The sequence below is a fragment of the Xenopus tropicalis genome, chromosome 2 (genome assembly GCF_000004195.4).
Source record: "Xenopus tropicalis strain Nigerian chromosome 2, UCB_Xtro_10.0, whole genome shotgun sequence".
NCBI classification, from domain to species: Eukaryota; Metazoa; Chordata; class Amphibia; order Anura; family Pipidae; genus Xenopus; species Xenopus tropicalis.
The window spans coordinates 49,742,956-49,758,955 of NC_030678.2; the positions used below are offsets into that span (position 1 = coordinate 49,742,956).

General features: G+C 37.9%; 1 long non-coding RNA gene across 1 annotated transcript; it reads left to right on the forward strand.

Annotated features, from left to right (window-relative positions):
- The first annotated feature begins 7,043 nt into the window (after positions 1 to 7,043).
- Positions 7,044 to 13,188, forward strand: LOC116408807. The gene is made up of 4 exons (XR_004221268.1): positions 7,044 to 7,727; positions 8,209 to 8,254; positions 8,447 to 11,567; positions 12,691 to 13,188. It is a non-coding gene; the product is annotated as an uncharacterized LOC116408807 (long non-coding RNA).
- Positions 13,189 to 16,000: the final 2,812 nt, after the last annotated feature.

Genomic DNA, 16,000 nt, shown 5'->3' on the forward strand with positions numbered 1-16,000 from the left:
TTCAGGACTGCTTGGCGGAGTTTAAGTAAAATACTATAGAATCATTCATCAGCACGTTGCTGTTGTGGAGGTTTCTTGCTGTGGTCATCATCACTTGATTATCTTGCTTGGAAATCCCATTACCTAATGACAGAAGAAATCTTTAGAGACCATTTCAAAAGTGACTGAGTACACACACACATGTGTTTGTATACTGATTAGACAAGTTTGACTAATGGACTTGGCACAAAACCAGAAAATATAGAGTAGCTGATACCTTTTATTGGCTAACTAAGTAGATTAAAAAAATGCAAGCTTTTCGGACCTAAGAAGTCCTGAAAGCTCACATTTTTTAATCTACTTGGCTAGCCAATAAAAGGTATCACCTACTCTGATTTTCTTCAATGGCTAACATAACACTGTGCTACTATGGACTTGACACAAACAGCAACACATTATTTTCCAATTAAAATTAATGATGTTCTGTGGGCACCAGATTCACAACTAAATTCTGATACATCTGTATATACATGTGTATCCCACCCTTGGGTGTGACCTATAATTTGTAATATGGGTTTAGTCCTGCAACACACCATGGAGACAACTCTGATTAAATATGCACTGACACAATGTACAGTAGCATTAACCAAAGGCTCCAGATTTATTTCTCTAGAACCAGCTGCTGGAAAAAAAATATACTGTAGGTTAGAGAAGATTTAGGTGATGATAAACTAATGTATAGCTTGACAGTAAAACACTACTTTAAAGTAAATACCTATATGGTTATTTGTTATTGCTTTTGGTTGTTCTTTGTACTGTATAACAAATTCAAATACTAATCAGATAATATACCTCTTAAGTTGAAATGTAACCTTATGCACATTGTTGATTTAGAAATGTATGGTGAGCTGTCACTATACTTCCTAAAGTAAAGCGATCAAGCTGAACAAATTCAGATTTTTATATGCATAAACCACATGTCTACATCTACATTGACTATTATCAGCCATTTAAATTCCCAAATTATGAATTTCCTCATATGGTACCACAAAGAAAGGCTAATATTGGGTTGATTCTAGTGATTCTAGAGTGTCATTGACATGAACAAAGCACAAAGTTGTTGTTTTTTTTAACAAAAACATTAAAAAAAAAATCTTCTCCCCCCAAAAATAATCCCCTGGTCAACTATTCTGTAGACACACACAAAGGCTGCTAATGAAATAATAAAATCTCTGCACCCCACCACATATAGCACAGACCCAGCCCCCATGCATTTTCTCAAAGACATTGTCAAGGCTATTACCATATCACTGGCAAAATCATTAACTGCTCATTCCAGAAGGGGATTTTTCCAGACTCTAAGGAGGAAGTCATTAAACAACTTCTCAAAAAACATCACTTGACCCACATGAATCACTGTAGGACAGTTTTAATCTTCCATTTCTCAGTAAGATTATTGGGAAGGTTGTTGCAATCCAACTGGAACACTAAACTTCAACATATCACATTCACAATCTTTCCAATCTGCTTCAGGAAGCCACACAGCACAGAAACAGTTTTACCTGGGTGATAAATGACTTGCTTATAACCTGAGACAAAGGAGAGAATGTGCTGTTACTATTGCTAGACCTGTCAGCTGCTTTTGATACAATTGACCATGAAATTCTATTGGGACAGCTGAGAATCTACTAGTATAAGGGCTCTTTCACACGGGGAGATTAGTCGCCGGGACAAAACTCCCTGTTCGCGGGCGACTAATCTCCCCGAGTTGCCTTCACCTGCCATCCCACCGGTGAAAATGTAAGTCGCGGGCGACTAATCTTCCCGTGTGCCAGAGCCCTAATAGGGTATAGTACTGAGTTTGTTTCACTCTTACTGATAAGACTCAGACTATTTCCTCGGGTTTACACTTTTCAGACCCACCAACCATGACCTGTGGTGTATCACAAGGATTTATTTTATCTTGTTTGCTATTTTCAATCTACATGCTGCCACTTGGCCTCAACTATCACTAATATGCTACTGTGCTGATGATACTTAGCTTTACATCTCCCTTTCAAAGGCATCATAAATCCAGTGAATGCAGTAAACACATGGTTGAATGAGCTGCAGGACTGGAGGAATTACAAGACTGGCCTCTAAGTCATGGTCATATCAAACAAGTCATGTTTTTTTCAAAATAGGTGCATGTGCCAAAAAAGTTTCTCTGTTGCATTTCACATCACTAATTACTATTGCAGATTCTTCTACACAAAATATACATTAGTAAAATAAATAACCCCTCAGTGGGGGCCCACCACCTCTGCACCTACCAGAGATTAAAAAGAGGTGAGCATAAAATTGCACATGATTGTGTGCCATTTTTTTTATTCAATACACTGAATTTGCTTTGTTTTTCAGTATTATATACTTCTACTTGTTGCTAAATACATTTCTGCTCATAAATGTGTGAATCAGAGAGAGGTCTCATGGCAATACAGAAGGAGAGAAAGCCTCATAGAATCAATCTAGAAATGCTTTTTTTACAGAACATGAAAATATGATGAGTTTTCATCTGTAGAGCAAGAATATAATTAGCTTGCATCCATCTCTGCCCAAAGTCTACACACTTGCCTCTACTAAACCTTGTACTAAACCTTTACCATTCCTTAGTGAGATTTCAGACTGCTCTACTAAATAAACCTGAGCTAAAGTGTATTTCTCTACTGGAACAGACTAAAAGAAGAATCAAATCTACAACAAGCTAGTCCTGTTGATGAGGTCCCTTCAATCAATGGTTTTTCTTACCCCATGGTTCCACTTTTATTTACATGTCCCTTACCTCAGGCTTGTGGCACCATCAACCCTCTTCTATTAACAGAGGCCACATGACCTAACAAGGCTACTCCTCTACTTTGTATACCACTAAAAGGAAACCACCTGACATCTCTTTATTAAAGAGATTATTAAAGTAATGTTAATGCAATATAGTGGGTGCATGGAGCGGGGGAGCCTTACAATTAACATCAGCCTAGAAAACGTGAATACTATTACTGAAAATTTCCTTTAGCACAAGGAGTGTCGCACAAACCTGTCTCTGCAACTTGCCTGTGATCTACCAAAATAGGCACTAATTTGCACCTGAATTGGAATGAATCCTTTACTCTTGTATACAGCCCACAGCATCAATACCCTAGAGAAATGTTCTTAATCAGAAAGGATAATAAACTGGAAAAAATAATAGGTGAACTGGGTTTGTAATTAAGACTATTTTTGGGACTTTTTTAATTGTCACATTACTTTTCCTGACATTGAGGGAAGGTGCTGCATAAATCAAAGCTTGGAAATCTAAGGGTAGTCATCCATATAAAATGACATTTACAGCACAGTAGAGCAGAAGTGAAGGAGAAGAGACAATACAAATAACTACAGAGTAGACTGTAGTAGCTGATGTGCAGAATGTGAGATTGTTTCAGAAACTGGAATTTAAGAGTATGGGTTATGCTTTATATGCTGATAAGGTTAACCTGATGATCTCACACTCCACTTCTCATTTAAATTGGCCATTATCTGGCTCCTAATTTAAAAGAAAGAGTGCTGCTGATCTACATGTTGCAGTATTGCATATACAGATGAGATTTCCAATTCTGTTTCTGAAGGATGCTATAACTTAGAATAAATCAGTTTTCTGGTGCCCATAATGGTAATTTGTGATGCTGAAGGTCACAGAAGAAGGTTGACTGCCTCCCATTATCTTTGAGCAGTGTATTATGACATAGGAAAATGGGTCTAAAGATGAAAGTCCTAGAATATATTTGTTGCAAATGTAAATAATTTAGTGTGCAGGAATAATGGGCATCCACCATCTGACGCATTCAGTACAAGTATGGAATCTATTATCCTAAATGCTTTGGACTTGGGATTTTCTATCATTTGTATCAATTTACCTTATGTCTATTAAAAAACACTTAGGGCCTGACTTACTAAAATTCATTTTTTCTGGCCTTCAAAGTCCAGACATGGTATAAATTCAAATTAAACTCAATCATTGTTGTATTTATAAAATGGCGCGAAAATGCTGTTATCGGTCGTACTAAAATTGAGTTTACGAGTTTATGTTCGTAAATCACAAATGTTTCTACTCATAAGTATCGTTAAAGGACATGGAAAGGCAAAGTCACTTGGGGGTCCCAAAATGTTAGGCACCCCCAAGTGACTTTAATCGCTTACCTTGTACCCTGGGCTGGTGCCCCTTTGTGGCCTCTCCACAAATCCAGGCCTGCCTGTACCCCTCTTACTGAAACATGATGATTATGTCTGCCCCTCTGAAGAGGGCCCTTTCCAAAAGAGCTTGCAGTTATAAAGAGGAGAGGTTGAGACACAAAGTTTGGGAATGGGCAAGATTAGAATTAAGCAAGGTGAGCGATGTAGCACAGGGTATGCTTCTCTAAATACATTTTAAAAGAGATATTTTAAAGAAATAAAGACTGGGTGAATGTGGGAGAGAATTCCAGAGAAGGGGTGCATAAGGGGTGTAATAAGAGAGGAGCTGCCTGTAGCAAGTGGTTTGGTGAATATTCCATAGTGCACAAGATATTTGAACAGAGACTTGCTGGGAGGCTGGGGTCAAGATGGGCATAGTAAGAGCCACACTTTTGGGTGACTTTTTGGGAGAGAGAAAAGGACACTTTGTTTATGTCTCCTAAGTTACCCATAGGCTATGTTGTGTTGGAATTGTTTTCTTTACATCATCTACATCATTTGTGGTTAAAATTAATGTTAGATTATCTGACAGAGCCCAGTTCACAAAACCTATTAATTAGTGTTAGTGATTAGTGAAAAAAATCACGAAACGGCAAAAATGCGTATACAATGCGTTTTGTTTTATGCTATGCATTTTTTGATGCATCCGCACCTTTTTTTGACGCGACTGCACCTTTTTTGACGTAACCACAATTTTTTTGCAGCAAAATTTTGCAGAGGTTTCACGAAACAATTCGTCAACGACGAAATGCTGAATTTCGCTGCAAAATCATGCCTGGCGGAATTTTGCAGTGAATCCATACCTGGAGAAATTTTGCTCACATTGTACAATATGCTGGTTAAAAAATTCTGCATTGTGGGCAAAAACATGGAAAATATATGAGGCATAAGGGTTCTTCTATAACCACAAGCACTATTACTTTAGGCAAAAAAATGCACCCGGTCTATGTGCAAGTTCTGCAAACTCTCAATGCTGCTGTGTCCATGCCCCCTTCTTTTCAAATCATACGCAATGTGCACAGAAGCTCCCTCGAACCAACAAGTTAGTTACATCAGTATGCACAGTTGCTCCTAAAGAATTACACACAGATATCATTTTGACACCAAGCAGCGAAAATGATGCAATCCTTCCTGACTACAGAAGTGAGGTGAAGTAGTGTGAAGTAGTTTGGGTCCCGACATGAATACATCTTTGGCAAGGACCTTGTTTGCACAGTTCTTCCCTATCCCCCCGCAGCTCAGACTCTAGCCCACTCTAGCTCACTCCTTTGTTGTAGGTTGCAAAGTTAACATGGCTGAAGGCAGGGGTTCTGCTGCCATGAAGCAAGTTGAAAATCTTACCTTGCAGGTTACCAGGGATGGCAGTAAGTCCCTCCTGGTTACTTATGGTAATTATTCAATGCTATTAACATTTGTTTCCATTTACTTTAATTTTAATTCTTTCTTTACTTGCATGTTTCCAGTGGTGTGACATGGAAAGTCTGAGTCTCAATAAAAATAAATCTTTAAGCTGCAGGGGGATGGGGAAGGGCTGCACCATGCCCTAGGGAGACTCTCAATCACCTGCTTATTTTTTGCTGCAGGTGGCAAATAGTGATGAGCCAATTTTTTAAAATTCTGCCTTTCGCCATCGGTGAGTTTTTTTGTGAAACGCCTGCAAAACTTTGCCACAGAAAATTGCATAAAAAAAATCGCAGTCACAGCAAATTGGCCGCAGTCACGTCAAAAAAATCACGTTTCTCTAATTTTTTGCCATTTTGAGAATTTTTCTGAAGTTTAGCAAATTTTATGGCGAAGCAAAGTGTGACAGATTCACTTATCACTAGTGGCAAGTAAACATGGCAGAAGGAGCTAAGTAAGGGGACTACTGTACAGACGTGCTCACTAAGGGGCAGATTTATCAAAGCATGAATTTCGGAGTGTTAAAAGTACAATTGGAAAAAATTCGGAGCAACCACTATAATTTCTGATGAGCGTAAATTGCACAAAAATTTGTGTCGTGGTCGTACGAAAATATCATGGTTGCGATCCGAAAGTTACGAAATTTTCGTATCTGAGCTATCGTAAACAGAGCAAACCTTTCTGGCTTTGAAACTTCAATGCATGATTTTGGAAGCCTCCCATAGGACTCAATGGCACTCTGCAGCTCCAACCTGGCCCAAGGAAAGTCATGATACCAAAGCTTGAATGAATTCCAAAATGTTCGTACTTGTTGTGACAAATATGATTTTGTCGTGGAAATTGACGCAAACCAAGAAAAAGTTGCGCAAATTAGCGAAAATATTGTGGAAATAACGCACAGTTCTAAGTTAGAAAAAATTTTTTTTTTATTATTCATACTCATTTGGACTTTAATGAATGGGCCCCTAGGTCTGCTGTATGCTAGTTACAATACTGCCTGCTTCTATTTATTTGTTTCTTAACAATTATTTTATTTATTTGCATTCATTTGCACCTAATAGCATTTGCAGGGTTGCATTCTAATCTGATTTCTGTTATATATGTTTGATTTTCACCTTTTTTAATTTGTTTTCATTTACTATGCAGTCTTGTACTCAGTTTGTGTTTATTTACATTCAAAGGGGAGGGGTGGTCAGGTGGGTGAGAATGATATGATGTCATCAGTGTGGGACAAGGATTATGTCATCAGTTTGGGTTTTCCCTCCATTTTGTGCTTATAAGGGAAAGAAATGATTTCTTTTGTAATTTTGACCAAGGCTGTGAATGGACCTGTGAGCTGTTATCACACCTGTGGATTCCTTCTTTGAATAGTTTTTACATGAAGGTATAGTGTATGTCTGTCCTTTATCATATGTGTTTGTTAAGAAATGTCCACTCTGGTGCTGTAATATACAGGGTAATGATGTATTATAAAGGTTTGTAATGTACTAGTAGAGTTGGATTTGAGCAGTGTGGTACCCTTACTGATTGCTACTATAATTAATGGGATCTATATACTATACTATTTTACATAGGGTAATGTTGTCATATGTGTGGCATGATATATAATAAAAACAAATGCTGTAATATGCTGCCTTATAATAATGTTTGCACAAGTTAAAATGTCCTATATATTCCTCCACTCACTGCACAATGGTCTACATGTAAATGTTTTCCAAAAAAATATTTGATTGTACACTCCTGCTGTATCAACATCTACATTTAGTAATATGTTTGAGTTTCTGTATGCTTTTGGGGTCGCTGAGTCATGCTTTCATATTGAAACCTACACAGATGTAACTATTTTCATAGACCCTGACTAGGCACTTTTTTTTTTTTTACTTTGCACTCTTTCAGATCTTTTGAGAAGTGAAGCAAAGCACCCAACATTTTTGTTGAGCCTTTGCATCTCAATGTATACAAATAAAACTGCAGCCAGTGAACTTAAAAGACTGGTAAGTGTAATATATAGGAGGTAACTCCTGTACTTTCTCCTTCAAGGTGGTTTTTAAGAAGGACTGTTATTGGTGTTTTCCTGAAAATGAAACTATATATGCTCCTGGCAGGTGAGTGGAAATTCTAGATCTCAGTAAGTTAGTAGGCATGCAGGACAAGATATGTATTATTTCAAATGTGTTTGGTAATGTGTTGGTTTAACTTAGAATCTTTGTATAATAGACTGGGCAAGGGTTTCAGTAAAAAGTCCATCTATGCAGGTGCTTCAGCCAGGCAGCTCCTTTGATGCCATTTTCCCCCTCCCACGCTTGCAATGCTGGAGGGGGTCCAGGGGGGCTGCAATTGAACTCTCTGCGCTAGCAGAGCCGTATTTCTGTTTTAAAAACAAGAAATTTGACTCCTAAAGTTACCAGGAGGGGCTTTTTCTGCTAATAGTGTGGTGTGTTTTTTTTTGTTTTTTTTAATGTGCGTGAGTGTCCATGTAAGGAATTTCTACCTTGGCAGGTGAAAGGGGGAGTTGGTTGGGGGGAGGGATAGATTGATTTCAGTGTATGCTACTACTTCACTGTAGGCATCTGTTTTACAAATCAGGTCCTGGTTTTGAAAAACTCCTGTGGACACACTTTAGCCTTGGCCGGTGAGTAGTGGATCTGGTCATCTTTGTTTTGTAGAATGAGCTTTGGTTTTTTTTTTTTTTTTTTTTTAAATTCAGTCCTTCAGTCTCAGGTGATTGGCATGCAGCTGCTTGAGGTAGGGTGTGGGCAAAAAATTGGATTGGTTTGGTTGTTTGTAATATTAGCTAGCTTTTTTTTTCTTTTTTTTTTTGCAGGCTTGGCCCTGTTGAGACCAAAATCCTTTCCCAGAGCCAGATAAAACTGGTTGAATGTGGATTCTGGTGCATTTGCATTTATTAGGTGACTTGCAAATTTAAATAAATCTCTCCCTCAGCTTGCACACCTGTAAGCTTCTTTTGCTTGGGTATATTTGTTTTTTTTTAGGTTGGACCCTGGTTTTAGTCACAGAGGAGGATCTTCCCTCTTGGCAGATAACTTAAACTGCTATATATTCCATTAAGAACGTCATTCCTCATATTTTTAGGCAGGCTTTTTTTTAAATATTGCCAGGTAAGGCTGATTTACATGTATTTCAATCATATGTAACAAAACCAATTCCTCCATCCTTATTTGTAAGTATCCTTTAGTCTAGGCACCTTTGTTAACCTTTGCTAACTTTTCCTAAAGCAGGGCCTAGAGGCAGGTAACCTTGGACTGCTGAAGGTTGCAATATGTGAGTATAAGAATGCATGGATAGTTGGACAATAGTGATTCTTAAGCCTTGGTATCTATTTTTAATTTTATGTTTTCCTGGTTTGGGAAATGAGTGAATGGCAAATTCATTTTGTTGACATTTCTTCAGCATTGTTTTACAGATTTGGACTAGGCATTCATTCCTTGACTTTTTTCAGACAGAGGTGAATACAGGAAAAGTGTGCATGAAACATGGAGTAATTCTTTTGCCCAGGCATTGAATTGTCTTTTCAGGAGACACCTAGTCACTGTGGTACATCAGCCTTGGCAGTTTATTCAGGATCGATCTTTTCTTTTGGCAAGTATATGAGCGGATAATAGACAAATTCTGTTTTGTTTTCATTTAGCCTAGGCATCTTTGTTTTTACAGGTTGGGTCCTAGTGTAGGAAATGATAAGAGCCAGGGACAAGTGACCTGGGACTGCTGGAAACTTTGATTTAATAGGTGAGTAGAAGAATCCAGTTTTCTTACATGGAGAAAATGAGGAGTTGCGACAGGTAACTTTGTACTGCTAAAGTTGGGCTAAGTGAATAGAAAAATTGGTGTGCATGGATAACTATTTATTTTAACAGGTTTTTCTGTTTGGAAGACTTCAAGCCACTGTGGTACTTTGGCCATGGCTGGGTAATTTGGAATCTTGTTTCCTTTTGTAGGTATATGAGTGGACTTCATTTCAACATTATCATTCTTTAGCATGGACTTTTGTATTACAGAAATTATTTATAGCCGTTTTCACACAAAGGCAGGAAGCTTTGGACTGCCAAAATAGATGATAGGTGAGTAGAAGAATTGGTGAGCATAGATAATAGTGATTTCTCAGGCTGGACATCTTTGTTTTACAGGTTGGGACAACCAAAGACTAGGAGTGGAGGCAGGTAACTTAGAACTACTGGAGCTAATTATAGGTGAGTATAAAAATAGATATGCATGGATAATAGTGATTTTCACCTGGGCTACCATTTGTTTTTACAGGTTTACCTGGTTTGTAAAGGATCTTGCTGCTATGGTATCTCAATGTTGACAGGGGTTACTTGGAATCCTTACTGTTTTGGTAAGTATGAGTGGATGGACAAATGCCATTTGGCACTATTCTTTAGCCTGGGCATCTTTCTTTTTATAGGTTGGGTCCTGGAATAGGAAAGGAAGCAGAGGCAGATGACCTGGGACTGCTGAAGCCTGTGGTCAACTGGTAAGCAGAGCACGTGTAAATGAATAATGATGATAGTGATTCTTTTTTCCAGGTTTCTATTTGTTTTTATAGGTGTTCCTATTTTTGGCATTGTATAGCCATGACAGTGGCAGGGGTTACTTGGGATCCTGTTTCTTTTGGTAGGTATATGAGTGGATGGGCTAATTAAGTTTGGCGTTATTATTCTTCAGCAAAGACATCTTTGTATTCCAGATTGGGACATTGTGTGGAAATGGCAGGTTGAGGCAGGTCATTTGGGACTGCTGAAGCTTATGATAGGTTAGTAAAAGAATTGATGTAAATGGAGTATAATGATTGTTCAGTCTTGGGAATCTTTTTACAGGTTGGCACATTGGAGTGGAGGCAGGTAACTTTGGATTGCAGAAGCTAGTGATTGGTGAGTAGAAGAATAGAGTAATATTAGAGTGCAATGATTTATTAGCCTGGATTTTTTTTAATACAGGTTGGGACCAGTTTTATTAAATGTAAAAATCAAAGAAAAAGCAGCAGGTAGGTAATTTTTTTTACTGCTGAAGCTTGTATATGAGTGAATAGGGAAATTCAGTTTGGCATTCTCATTTTTCAACAGAGAAGAAGGGTAACTTGGGGCTGCTGAAGCTTTTGATAGGTAAGTTGAATAATAAACATGCTACTATGAGAATACTATATTATTTTTATTTTTTTTGTAGCCTGAGGTGTTTTTACAGACATCCAGCCACTGTGGTGCATCAGTCTTGACAGATGTACCTGGTATCCTGTCTCTTGCTAGGTAGGTGAATGGTTGGCAGATTCAGTTTTGTTTTCACTCATTCTTCAGCATTTTTGTTTTTATAGGTTGGGTCCTGGTGTAAGAAAGGTTTAGAGCCGATGGCAGGTGACCTGGAACTGCTGGTAAGTGGGGGGAAAAAATGTATGCTAGGAAAAAATGTTTCTTCAGCATGTGCATCTTTGTTTTACAGGTTTTCCTGGATTGGGTGATGCCTAACCACCATCGCTTTTCAGCCTTTGCAGTTTATTTGGAATCTTATTGGTAGGTATGGATGGACGAATTCAGTTGATTGTCATTTTTCAGCATGGACATCTTTGTTTTACAGATTTGAACCCTGCATCTATTCCATGACTTTTCAAGACGGATAACATTGGGCTTCTGAACCTTGCAAACAACAGATGAGTATGAAAGAGAGTGAATGAAAAATGGAGTGATTCTTTTAACTAGGCATCTTTGTTTTTATAGGTTGGCTCTTGGTGTAAGAAAGGATTTAAGATGATGGCAGGTGATGTGGGACTGCTGGAACTTGTTATTTAATAGGTAAGTGAAAAAATAGGTATCTTAGGAAAAAATGCTTCTTCAGCATGTGCATCTTTGTTTTACAGGTTTTCCTGGATTGGGAGAGGTATAACCACCATGGTTTTTTCAGCCTTTGCAGTTTATTTGGAAACTTTTTTTCTTGTGGTAGGTATGAATGGACAAATACTGTTTGTTCGTGTCCTTCAGCCCTGGGCATCTTTATTCTATAGGTTGGGTCTTTGTTTGGGAGATGTCAAGAAGTGGTTTTGCTTCAACCTTGGCAGGTGCGTGGGGTTGCAAATGCTTTTTGGTAGAGGAGTGAATGGTGTTGGTTTGTTAGTAAGAATGTGCTTGTTTGCCTTTGTGTTGCCAAATGCCATGGAGGAGCCTCAGCCATGGTTAGTGAATAGGTGTTTTATGTTTGTGGTAGGGCTAAATTACAGGGGTGTTACACCTAAAAAGTTTAGCACATAATAAAAGAATACATAATTCTAAGCAACTTAAACATTCATCATAAATTTATGATGAATGTTTAAGTAATATATAATTGCTTTGAAAAGCAATGTTTGTCTGTCCTTTCCTATTCTCTGCCCTGGTGACTCTGATTTTTTTTAGGCAATATAACAATCTCCTTGAACAAGCCAGTTAAACAATGCTTTCAATAACATATACAAATGTTAAATTCATATTGTAAAGATGCTTAGAATTGTTTTCTTTTATTAGGTACAATATTTTTCAGTTGACAAGTCCTTTAATGAGTAGATGACGACACCAATGTTTGGCATGGTGATTTTAAGTGAAGGGATAGGTTTATCTGAATGTGCATGGATATCTGTAGTGTCTGTTTTACTGAATGGACCCTGACTTTGGAATCATTCTGCCGAAAAAAACGTTTCCCTCTTGATAAATGCTATGCAGGAGCATTTCTGGCCCTGGAGTCCTGAGGGTGGCCCTGCGATGCTGCCCCCTTATTCTCCCACATTTACCTTTTCTTGCATTGGAAGAAGTCCCGGGGTTGCATCTCTAGTACAGAGAGTGCAATTGCATTCATTGCCCTAGCAGTTTAATTACTGGTAATTTTAAGACTGGAATTTCCAGGTGAGTCTTTTTGATGCCCCTGGTAACTTTGGGGCCGCTGTAGCCTGAGGCAAATTGCCTCATTGCAGCAGCACCCCAGATTCTAGATTTTGTAGTATAGGCACAGGTTGCAAGATTTATTTATATATTTTTTTAATTGATTTTGAATGCAGATGTGCTGCTTAAGCCTGGACATTCCTTTTTATTACAGGATTGGACCTAGTTTGGGAAAAGTCTAGCCATAAAGGACACTTCAGCTTTTTTCAAATTTGGTCTGCCTGTTTTCCAGTTGGGACCTGGTTTGGGAAAAGTCTTAGCCGTACAGCCATTTTCTTTGATGTCCTACTAACTCTGCACCCAAGGCGACAACTCTTCTGTTTCAAACACATTTTAAAAGGAAGAGATGCTGGACTGGATATTCACTGTGCTATGTGTCCATTTGGATTTAATATTTGTATTAGGATTGTAAAATGTTTTTTATTTAATCTGTTTTGATTAACTTTCAAGTAAATGTATTTTTTTTTTTCTTTTTCATTGACCTGGGCTGAATTTGATGAATATTACAAAGTTTGCATTAGGTCCTTCTATCGTAAGCAATAGGCACTACACATTTACTGGTCATACAAATATTTAAAACCACTATATATATTTTGGACAATGGTAGATGGCTTCAGATTGTATAGCCATTCTGGGTCTAATAGTAGTCACATTCCCTTGTAAACCCTTTGGGGAAAATTAAGACACACTGCTACCATCTTTCATGACAATATGGCCCATAGAGTTTACGCAGTCTATGAAAAGCACTCATTATGTGGACACCTCGTTATGTGGATACACATCCGTTGCTATAGGTTACTGCTCCAGCACAAATTTTAAATAAAAAGAAAATCACGAATTATACCAATTGCTGTGTAATTATTTACTTTTTTTCTACACTTTAGCATACAACATTAGAATTGTCTATGAGATGTTCCCTTTTTTTGTACTCCATGGTGTAATGGCTATTCAAGAATGATATTGTTGGCAGAAATATATAAATTATAGCAGGTGGACCCTTTAACGTTCTGTTTGTAATTCTGTTCCCGTTCTGTTATTTGAATAAGTGCAATAAATAAAAGATCTAAAAACCTAGTACTCATTGCTTTCTAAATATTCCCATCAATTTTTTCCATCAGTTTCTTTTTCTCTCATCAACACTATGTTAGAGGGCTCAACAAACTTTAACCAGTTATCCAGTTTAAAAAAGAGACAAATCCATCAAGCTCTGTCTTTTTGCCTTAAACAAACCTACCTTTTAATTGACCCAGAAGAAGTCTTAGATTGCTTGCATAGTAACAGTGAGAATTTGCTGGGAGACTGGACTCAACATACAGTAGGCATTAAAAGAGCCACATGGAGTGTTTTAGGTGACATTTTGGGAGCACAGCACAATTGCCTGATACGTTAAACAGTTTTACACATCAGTCGCATTTCTATCAGATGCAATTTTCTTACGGCCTCAGTTCTAGGGTTCTAGATTCTACATTCTGGGTAAAATAAACACATGACTTGCATCCAAAATGGTACTTTGCAAACTGCATTTGCGTTAGTAAATGAGCCCTTACATGTGTTTAATTCATATATGGAACCTAAATTACATTTTCCTTTCTTTGTAGCACTCAAGCAAATGTAGCTTTCAAACATTTGTTTCCATTTACTTCAATTTTGATTCTTTCTCTAAACTAATTCTGTAGAGCGCCTGACATGCACAGTCCTTCCCCATCCTCTGAAGCTTGGACTCAGCCTGTGTGCTTACTCTTTTGCTGTAGGTGTCAGCCATGACTGGGTTAGCTGTATGGCAGCTACACCACTATCTGCTTTTATTTGTTTTTTTTCATGATGACATTTATTTGCATTCATTTGTAATTAATAGTGTGTAGGGTCCTATAAGGGTTAACAGCCCCTATGGCTTTAATCACTACACTTCCTAGTTCTACTGTTACCAGGTGGACATCTATGTTGCCATTTCTATATTTACATATTTGTATATTGTTGGCCCTTAGAATTAGGACCATCTCCTGTAATATACTGTAGGGTTTGGTAAGGGGTGGATCTTCCTTCTTGGCTTTCTGCAACTGATCTGAGTGGATCTTCCTCAGGAAGCCTGTGATCCACACAGCCCAGAAGTATTCGGCCCTAGAGAAAGTCCCCATCTTTAGTGAACTCAAGGAGCAGGGACCCCATTAATGAGGATAAGTATTTAAAGCAGGTTAGTTCTTCTTCAGTTATTACTAATCTGACTCACATTCCTAGAACATGCTAATGCATTTTTTAGGAACATGAGTCAGATTAGTAATAACCAGCAAGAGCAGTTCTTTAACCAGGAGAGATAGCAGGGAGTATTCTCCTAAAAGCCTCTACTGCCTTAGTGAAGAGACAAAAGTATCAGGCTTAGATTTTATTCTCCATGTTCAAGGTCTGCTGTTTGGGATCTGGGTCACTTGAAGAGGAAACTCTAAGGATATTGTATTACTGCCCATGCTACTCTCCAAAGTAGCAAAGTACAAATGTATTGCTCTACATCTGCACTGTGAGAACATATCCCTGTAAATAATTTGTCTAGGATAAATTAAATAGTTGTTCAGTTTTTTTGAAAAAAGCTTGTGGCATCCTTCTTTTCTCTTAGTTTATCACTATTTTACATCTGGCAATGGGGATGTGTAGTTCAACAACACCATCCATATATACTGTTCCAAATAGCGAAGGCCTATCCTGCATGGTAGAGTGAAGTGTACCCCATGCTCTAATCAATCTAGCTGGACATTTGTCTGATTACAGCTAGTGAACAGCTACATTTTTGCCAGGTATGGGTTCATTGCGAAATTCCACATTTCACAATTGGCAATTTTTTTTGTGAAACTGCCTCAAAATTTTGCCGTGACAAAAATTTGCAGAGTGAAGGAAAAAAGTCACAGTTGTGTAAAAAATGTAGTGGTAGCATCAAAAAAGTGATGGTAGCATCAAAAAAGTTACAAGCATCAAATAGTTGTGCAGAGGCCACATTTCACTAATTTTTCTCCGTTTTACTAAATTTTCTGTGAAGCAAACGGGGACAGATTTGCTCATCACTATTTACAGTTAAACAGGGGCTACAAGTGTTTGCAGGGCTGCATTCTAACCTGAATTCTGTTCAGTATGTTCTATTTTCTTTTACATTTTTTCATTTGTTTTTTATGTGCCTATGCAGTCTTTCACTCAGTTTGTGTTTATTTACATTCATAGGAGGGGTGGTCATGTAAATTAGAAGGATATGATGTCATCAGTGTGGGACAAAGGCATGTCATCAATGTGGGTTTTCCCTCCATTTTGGGTTTAAAAGGGTAAGGAATGTTTGATTTTGTAATTTTGACCATGGCAGTGAATGGACCTGTGCACTGTTATCACACTGTGGGTTCTCATTTAGGAAGTATCTACATGTAGGTATAGTGTATGTCTGTCCTGTATTATATGTGCTTGTCTTTGCAATCTGATACTATAATATA